An 8,863-nucleotide genomic window follows, 5' to 3' on the forward strand; every position below is an offset into this window, starting at 1 on the left:
CCATGCGTCGCCATCGGTTGGTCACCTCATAACCATTCGGCCGCTTCGTACGTCTTCTCTGGGTTGGTCACCTCATCACCACTCGGCGGCCCCGCGCGTCGCCACTCGGTTGGTCACCTCATCATCGCTCGGCCGCTCCGCACGTCGCCACTCGGTTGGTCACCTCATCACCACTCGGCCGCCCCGTGCGCCGTCACTCGGTTGGACACATCTACATCAATCGGTCGCCCCTCGCATCGCCATCGGTTGAACACATCTTCACCACTCGGACACTCGCGTGCCTTCAGACAACTAAGTCATTCTACATGCACTACATTCTATTATTGTCGCATTCCCAAGTATCCTGTTATTCACACATCACATTCACTCGGAGGCCACACCACCAAGTGTACCTCTACGCTCGGCTGCTTATTTTCACCCAAGTCCAACTTCCATTCTTTCGCATACATCATTCACGAACACCATGTGTTCTTCCTTTCGAGTTTGCATCGGTTCTCTGGGGCTGCAACTCAGTCGAAACACTACACTTCCGTTTTATTTGAGCTAGCACTTTGACAAGTTTGAACGGATCCTTCGCTCTTTCAGACTCTTGCTGGTTAACCAGCAAGCCCCTTGCACTCCCAGCGGGTCTCTATGGGTGTTATTCACACAAATCATTTCAACACACATCAAATTTCCTCGAGAAATTATTTCGTTGGCTTGTGCTATTTTTTTTACACAAGTTACGTCATCACTCGACGGCCCTATGCGCCAACTTCATCGCTGCCCGGACTCGGCCACCTTACCGGTTCTAGCACACCACAACACTCACATTGTCGCTCTGTTGACTTCAAACACATCCGACCAACCCCTCTGTGGAATCCTCTTCATTGTATCAATGATATAGACCTCGTCAGCATGAGACAGATAAGTCCCTTTTATAATTACACTTCACACTTCACTCCTTTGTGAGTTTGCCTCTTTCGAGCATCACTCGGAAGCTTCTCCTCATCTTTACCCGAATCCGACTCGATGAATTGCAAATCATCCATTCAAAACTATATTTCTCGTATTCCGACATGTCCGTTGTCGAAGCTTGTAGTACGCTCGGGGGCTACGCCGCACTCGGGGGCTGCATCTCATTTGGAATGACACTCTCCTAAGTAGTCGTGTACTTCATCACCAGTCAGATCCTTCACTTCAACAAGTGCATTCGATCTGCCACTTTGACAAGTTTTATAATCACCCAGACGCTCTGCACGCCACCTTCATTCCTACCCAGACTCGGTTGTCACGCCGGTCTTGTTGCATCACAACCACACTACACCGACCTCGTCGCTACATTAGCTTTGAAAGCATCTGGCTAACTCCTTCGAAGACCATTTCAGCCACTTGGCTGGACACCCAATCTTTCACTCGGCTGCCCCGCGCGTCATCACTTGGCCGTCCCGCACGTCACCACTCGGTTGTGCACGTCTTCACCACTCGGCCGCTCCGCGCGTCGCCTCTCGGTTGTGCATGCCTTCACCACACGACCGTCCCGTGCGTCACCACTCGGTTGTCCACGTCTTCACCACTCGGCCGCTCCGTGTGTCGCCTCTCGGTTGTGCATGCCTTCACCACACGGCCGCTGATGAAGCTATGTACCTAGGGTAGGGTCATGGACCTGTCCTAACTGCCCTACCCAAGGACATCTCTAGAAGAAACCACCTTTCAATCGACTTGGACGTGTTCCACTCGACAGACTCGAAGACGCTCGACCAAGAAGCAATCACTCGACCAAGATCCAACCACTCGACGGCCAGGAGACCTGAAGTCACTCCGCACGCTAACGGTCGGTCATTAAGTAGCTTTTATGGTCATCATAGCACTTTATTACTAGCGTTACTAGTAACACCCTGCCTTAATGTACATTGAACCCTTTGTAACGTGGGCTGGCCAGGGTCCTGGCACACTCTATATAAGCCACCCCCCTCCTCCGAGACAAGGGTTCGCACCTCTGTAACTCATACTCACATAATCCAGTTGACCGCCTCCGGGCTCCGAGACGTAGGGCTATTACTTCCTCCGAGAAGGGCCTGAACTCGTAAACCTTGCGTGCTTACAACTTCTCCATAGCTAAGATCTTGCCTCTCCATACTTACCCCCCTACACTACTGTCAGACTTAGAACCACGACAGTTGGCGCCCACCGTGGGGCCGGTGTTTTAGCGTTTGTTGGAGGAGTTGCGACCTTTTCCGACCCGAATTATCATGGTTTTCGGCGGAGTTTCGGTGGAGGGCTGCGAGATCCGTCTCGGCGCGCTCACGTTCATCGTCGATGACTCTGCTTGGCTCCAGGAGGCTCCGCTCGACGTGGACGCACTCCCTGCTCGCGGGGCAACGCACTTTAGCGCGTGTGTCCGCGGCGTTCTCCTGCGGCAACCGTCGACCCCCTACCAGTCGGCTCTTGTGTTGTCCTCCCTCCCCGTTTCCCACCGGCGCAAGCGCTCCGGTCGGTCGAGACTTCAGCGGTGGGTGAGGCACGCAGTGGCACGTCAGTCGACCACCCCTCAAGTCGCGGCGATCGAGCCCGACGAATCCCTCTACGGCCTGTTCGACCTGTCGACTGGCTCCGGAGAGACCACATCCGAGTGCGACAGCAGCGATCCGGCGGCGGAGGTTCTGATGGTCGATGGACCACCCAGTCCTCCCGGTTTTCCCTGCACCGACGGAGGCGCGGGTGAAGGCAACCCGTCGCGTCTCCATGAGGAGTATCTTCCCGAGCCTCTCACGTCGCTGCAGAGGGAAGAACTTCGCCGCCGGAACATGGATGCACTGCACACTCCTATCGTTGGAGAAACCCCCGAGGCTCGCGCCTTGGAGGATGCGCGCCTGGCAAACTTGGCCGAGCGCACTCGACTGGAGAACCTCCAGCGAGCACTCGACGAGCGTGCGTGACAACGGGTTCCCGAATCCAGTCGACGTCAGCTCTTCCTGCCCCCGTAGGTATATCGAACTCCGATTCAGAATTTAGCAGTTGCGGCCAGTATAGCGGAGTCGATTCAGCCTTCCCAGTCGGAGGCTGGCAGAGGCTTGCTGCAGATCAGAGCGTTACTCCGGGCAGCAGGAGATCAGAATTCCGTTGTTTCTCAGTCGCGGAACAAGATTCACAGCAGATCCGTTGCCGCAGACACAGTCCAGTCGGCTCATAGCCCGAGATCGCCCCCGAGGCGTGAGGGACGTGGAGACCGGCATGACCAGTATGGGAACCATGAGCAGTATGATCACCGAGTCGATCATGACGGTCGATGCCGAGTGCCCACGCCTCCCCCGAGGAGCGGGTCGTATGTGCCTCGCCAGCAGGATGACAGGCGCCCTCATAGTGGTGGGCGTAGGATTCCTGTCGACCCCAGAGGGCCAGGCTTTGACGCGAGATCCATTCTCGTCCAGGGTTTGGTCGATAGGAACAGGGCTCACCGAGAAGGTCATGACAGAGATGCACCTACCAGTAGCAGAGTACATGTTTCGGGGCCAGAGTGCTTTAGTAGAGCCATCAGGGCCGCCGTGATTCCTCCCAACTTCAGGTTGGCGACTGGAGTCAGTAAGTTCACTAGCGAGTCCAAGCCCGATACTTGGCTTGAAGATTATCGAGTGGCCATCCAAATCGGCGGCGGCAATGATGAAGTGGCCATGAAGCACCTGCCTCTCATGTTGGAGGGCTCGGCCAGAGCGTGGCTGAACCAGTTAGCACCTAGCAGCATTTACACTTGGGAGGATCTCTCCTGAGTGTTCGTCACCACATTTTAAGGCACGTGCAAGCGACCGGCAGGGCTGACGGAACTGCGATCTTGTGTACAGAAGCCGAATGAAACTTTGAGGGATTACATCCAGAGGTGGATCACGTTACATCACTCAGTGGAGAATGTGCCTGACCACCAAGCAGTTTGTGCCTTCAAGGAAGGCATCAAGTACAGAGAACTGAATTTGAAATTCGGTCGAACCGGGGATATGTCCCTGAATCGGATGATGGAGATTGCCACCAAGTACGCTAATGGCGAAGATGAGGATCGACTCAGGAGTGGCAAACTCAAGTCAGTCGCCCAAGAACCCGGAGGCAATTCCAATCGGAAACAGAAGCGGAAAGCCGAGCCAGCGGCTCCCGGGGAAGCCTTGGCTTTAACCCAAGGAAAGTTTAAAGGGAAACCTAAAGGGCCTTGGAACCCCAAAAAGGTTAAAGACCAGGACGGAAATGATGTGTTGGACTTGCCATGTCTTGTCCACACAAAGAAAGATGAAGAGGGAAATTTCATTTACCCGAAACATACCACTTGACAGTGTCGACTCTTGATCCAGCAGTTCCAGGGCAAGCAGCCCAAAGGTAAGGAAAAGGAGTCGGACAAGGTCGAGGACAAAGAGGACAGTGACAACGGATACCCTCAAGTCAATTCCACCTTGATGATTTTTGCTGATGTTGAGAGCAAAAGTCGACTGAAAGTCATCAACCGAGAGGTGAATATGGTTGCTCCGGCGACACCAAGTTATTTGAATGGTCCCAGACTGCCATCACGTTCGACCAGTCCGATCACCCAACGCATATTGCCACCCCTGGGAGGCAAGCTCTGGTGGTCGACCCAGTGGTTGAAGGCACTCGACTAACCAAAGTCTTGATGGATGGTGGTAGTGGTTTGAACATATTGTATGCTGAGACGTTGAAAGGGATGGGCATTCCGATGTCCAGACTCAGTGCCAGCAACATGAGTTTCCATGGAGTCATTCCTGGGAAGAAGGATGAATCACTCGGCCAGATTGCTCTTGATGTGGTTTTCGATGATTCCAAGAATTACCGCAAAGAGAAGTTGACATTTGAAGTTGTAGACTTCCAGAGTGCCTACCACGCTATTTTGGGCAGGCCAGCTTATGCACGCTTCATGGCCCGACCGTGTTATGTGTATCTCAAATTGAAGATGCCTGGCCCCAAAGGTGTGATCATTATTACGGGCAATCGGAAGAAAGCAGAAGAATGTTTTCAAAAAGGTTCGAAGATCGCCGACGCTCAGATGGCAGTGGTGGAGTTGCAGGAATACCAAAAGACTGCAGACCCGGGTGATTTGTTGCGAGCCAAGAAGCCCGCTACGGAGTCAGCTTTTCAGTCGACTGGCGATACAAAGACAGCTCATATCCACCCGACCGACCCTAGCGCTGCTCCAACTCATATCTCGACAACACTCGACTCCAAATAGGAAGAAGCGCTCATCCAGTTCCTCCATGAGAACTGGCACATTTTCGCATGGAAGCCCTCTAACATGCCGGGTGTTCCCAGGGAGCTGGCTGAGCACCGCCTAAGAGTCGACTCAAAAATAAAACCTGTCAAGGAACATCTCCGACGGTCCGCCGTCCAGAAGAGAAAGGCCATTGGCGAAGAGGTAGCTCGGCTCTCAGTGGCAGAGTTCATCCGAGAAATCTACCACCCCGAGTGGCTTGCCAATGTCGTCATGGTCCCCAAGAAGGACAAGTCACTTCGCATGTGTATTGACTTTAAACATATCAATCGGGCCTGCCCGAAAGATCATTTTCCTCTCCCCCGCATCGACCAGATAGTCGACTCGACTGCGGGATGTGAGCGACTGTCTTTTTTAGACGCCTATTCCGGGTACCATCAGATCCGTCTGTATGGACCTGACGAGATCAAAACAGCTTTCATCACTCCATTCGGGTGCTTCTGTTATGTTACCATGCTATTCGGCCTCAAGAATGCCGGAGCCACATTCATGAGGATGATTCAGAAGTGTTTGCTCACCCAAATCAGTCGAAATGTGGAGGCGTACATGGATGATATTGTGGTCAAGTCACGGAAGGGTTCCGACCTGCTGACTGACCTTGCTGAAACCTTTGCCAACCTCAGAAGGTTTGATATCAAGCTTAATCCATCAAAATGCACATTCGGGGTTCCTGGCGGAAAGTTACTCGGTTTTCTCGTTTCCGAACGGGGAATCGACGCCAATCCAGAAAAAGTCGGTACTATACTCCGAATGAAAAGTCCTGCGCGAGTGCATGATGTTCAGAAGCTTACTGGTTGCTTAGCCGCCCTAAGTCGATTCATATCTCGTCTCGGTGAAAAGGCATTACCTCTTTACTGATTGATGAAGAAGTCTGACAAGTTCGACTGGACTCCTGAAGCTGACGCAGCGTTCGCAGAGCTCAAAGCTCTGCTCTCCACCCAGCCGGTGCTTGCTGCCCCAATCAGCAAGGAGCCTTTGCTACTTTACATTGCAGCCACAGGACAAGTCATCAGTATGGTACTTATGGTCGAGCGGGAAGAAGAAGGGAAAACTTTCAAAGTTCAGCGCCCAGTGTATTATATTTCTGAAGTCTTGACCCCATCGAAGCAAAGATATCCTCATTATCAGAAGCTCGTATATGGGATTTATATGACCACAAAGAAAGTTGCCCACTACTTCTCTGATCATTCCATTACAGGCGTCAGCGACGCTCCGTTGTTAGAGATCTTGCATAACAGGGACGCAACTGGTCGAGTGGCAAAATGGGCGATTGAACTCCTCCCTCTAGATATCAAGTTTGAGGCAAAGAAAGCTATCAAGTCCCAGGCAATCGCGGATTTCGTCGCCGAGTGGATTGAACAGCAACTGCCGACTCAGCTTCACTCGGAGCATTGGACCATGTTCTTTGACGGTTCCAAGATGCTAAATGGTTCTGGAGCCGGAGTGGTGTTGGTCTCCCCCAGAGGAGATAAACTCAGATATGTTCTTCAAATCCACTTTGATTCCTCTAACAACGAGGCAGAATACGAAGCACTTTTATATGGGTTGCGCATGGCCATTTCACTCGGCGTCCATCGCCTCATGGTCTATGGCGACTCGGATTTGGTGGTCAATCAAGTGATGAAGGAATGGGACGTCAGAAGTCCAGCCATGACTGGTTATTGCAATGCAGTGAGAAAGCTGGAGAAGAAATTCGAGGGGTTAGAGCTTCATCACATACCCCGACTGAAAAATCAAGTAGCTGATGATCTGGCAAAAATAGGTTCCAAAAGAGAAGCCATTCCCAGCAATGTGTTTTTGGAACACATCCACACACCATCAGTCCAAGAGGATCCCTTCACTGAAGAGGCCCTGCAGCCAAAAAGTGCCACGGATCCGACTGAAGTTGAAGTTCCAGCTGTGGTCGACCTGATCATGGAAGTCTTGGTTATCACTCCCGTCTGGACAGAACCGTACATCACGTACATCCTAAGGAAAGAACTCCCAGAAGACGAAGAAGAGGCTCGACAGATCGTCCGTCGATCCAAGGCCTTTACAGTCATAAAGGGATAGTTATATAGAGAAAGCGCGACTGGGGTCGGCCAGAAGTGTATTACACCAGAAGAAGGTCAGATGATCCTTAATGATATCCACTCGGGGACCTGTGGTCATCATGTGTCCTCTCGGACCATTGTGGCTAAAGCATACCGAGCGGGGTTCTACTGGCCAAGAGCCAATGAGATGGCCAAAGAGATAGTCGACAAATGTGAAGGATGTCAGTATTACTCCAATATGCCACACAAGCCCGTGTCAGCCCTGAAAACCATTCCACTCGTCTGGCCTTTCGCTGTTTGGGGGTTGGACATGGTTGGACCACTAAGAACAGGCAGGAGCAGCTTCACTCATGTGCTGGTAGCAGTCGACAAGTTCACCAAATGGATTGAAGCCAAGCCTATCAAGAATCTTGATGCTTGCACCGCTATCAGTTTCATTAGAGAGTTGATATTCAGATATGGAGTTCCACATAGCATCATCACCGACAACGGGTCAAACTTCGATTCCGACAAATTCACGGCCTTTTGCGCCTCTCAGGGCACTCGGGTCGACTATGCTTTGGTCCCTCACCCCCAGTCGAATGGGCAAGTAGAAAGGGCAAACGGCCTAATTCTCAAAGGATTGAAACCCCGATTGATGCGCGATCTCAAGCACGCAGCAGGTGCATGGGTCGACGAGCTTCCATCAGTCCTTTGGGGATTGAGGACAACCCCGAATCGATCGACCGGAAGAACCCCATTCTTTCTGGTCTACGGGGCCGAGGCAGTCTTACCGAGTGACCTGCTTCACAACACTCCCAGAGTCGAGCTCTACTCAGAAGATGAAGCAGAACAAGCTCGGTAGGACGCAGTCGACCTCCTAGAAGAAGAAAGGGAAATGGCCTTGATTCGATCGACCATCTATCAGCAAGACTTGCGTCGATTCCATGCCAGAAACGTGAAGAGCCGAGCCTTCCAAGAAGGAGACTTAGTCCTCCGAGTGGATCAGCAGAAACCACACAAGCTCTCCCCTACTTGGGAAGGCCCCATCATAGTCACTAGAGTCCTCCACAATGGAGCATACCACCTCTACAATGTCGATCGGCAGATTGATGAGCCACGAGCCTGGAATGCGGAGCTACTTCGCCCCTTTTATACTTGAATCCTCACTCGGATGAGATGTAATAAGAAAAACTCCTGTAGTTTATTCATCAAAGACAAGAGCATTATAATTTTCCCAGTGATTATTATTGTTTTTGTTTGCGTAAGAAATCCCCCAGTGGGTGGCTTAGCTGCGGATCCGCTTCGCCTAAGTTTGTAAAAACAGTTTCCTACCGAGTGGCGAGCTAGCCTCCCACTCAGGGGCTTAGCTGCGAATCCGTTTCGCCTAAGTATTTAAAAAATCCTACCGAGTGGAGAGCAATCCTCCCACTTGGGGGCTTAGCTGCAGTCCGGTACTCACCTAAGTTCTCTCACTAGAGACTTAGCTGCAGCCCGGCACTCGCCTAAGTATTTAAAAAATCCTACCGAGTGGAGAGCAATCCTCCCACTCGGGGGCTTAGCTGCAGTCCAGTACTCGCCTAAGTTCTCTCGCTAGAGACTTAGCTGCAGT

The sequence above is a fragment of the Triticum dicoccoides genome, chromosome 6A (assembly GCF_002162155.2).
Source record: "Triticum dicoccoides isolate Atlit2015 ecotype Zavitan chromosome 6A, WEW_v2.0, whole genome shotgun sequence".
In the NCBI taxonomy this organism is placed as follows: domain Eukaryota; kingdom Viridiplantae; phylum Streptophyta; class Magnoliopsida; order Poales; family Poaceae; genus Triticum; species Triticum dicoccoides.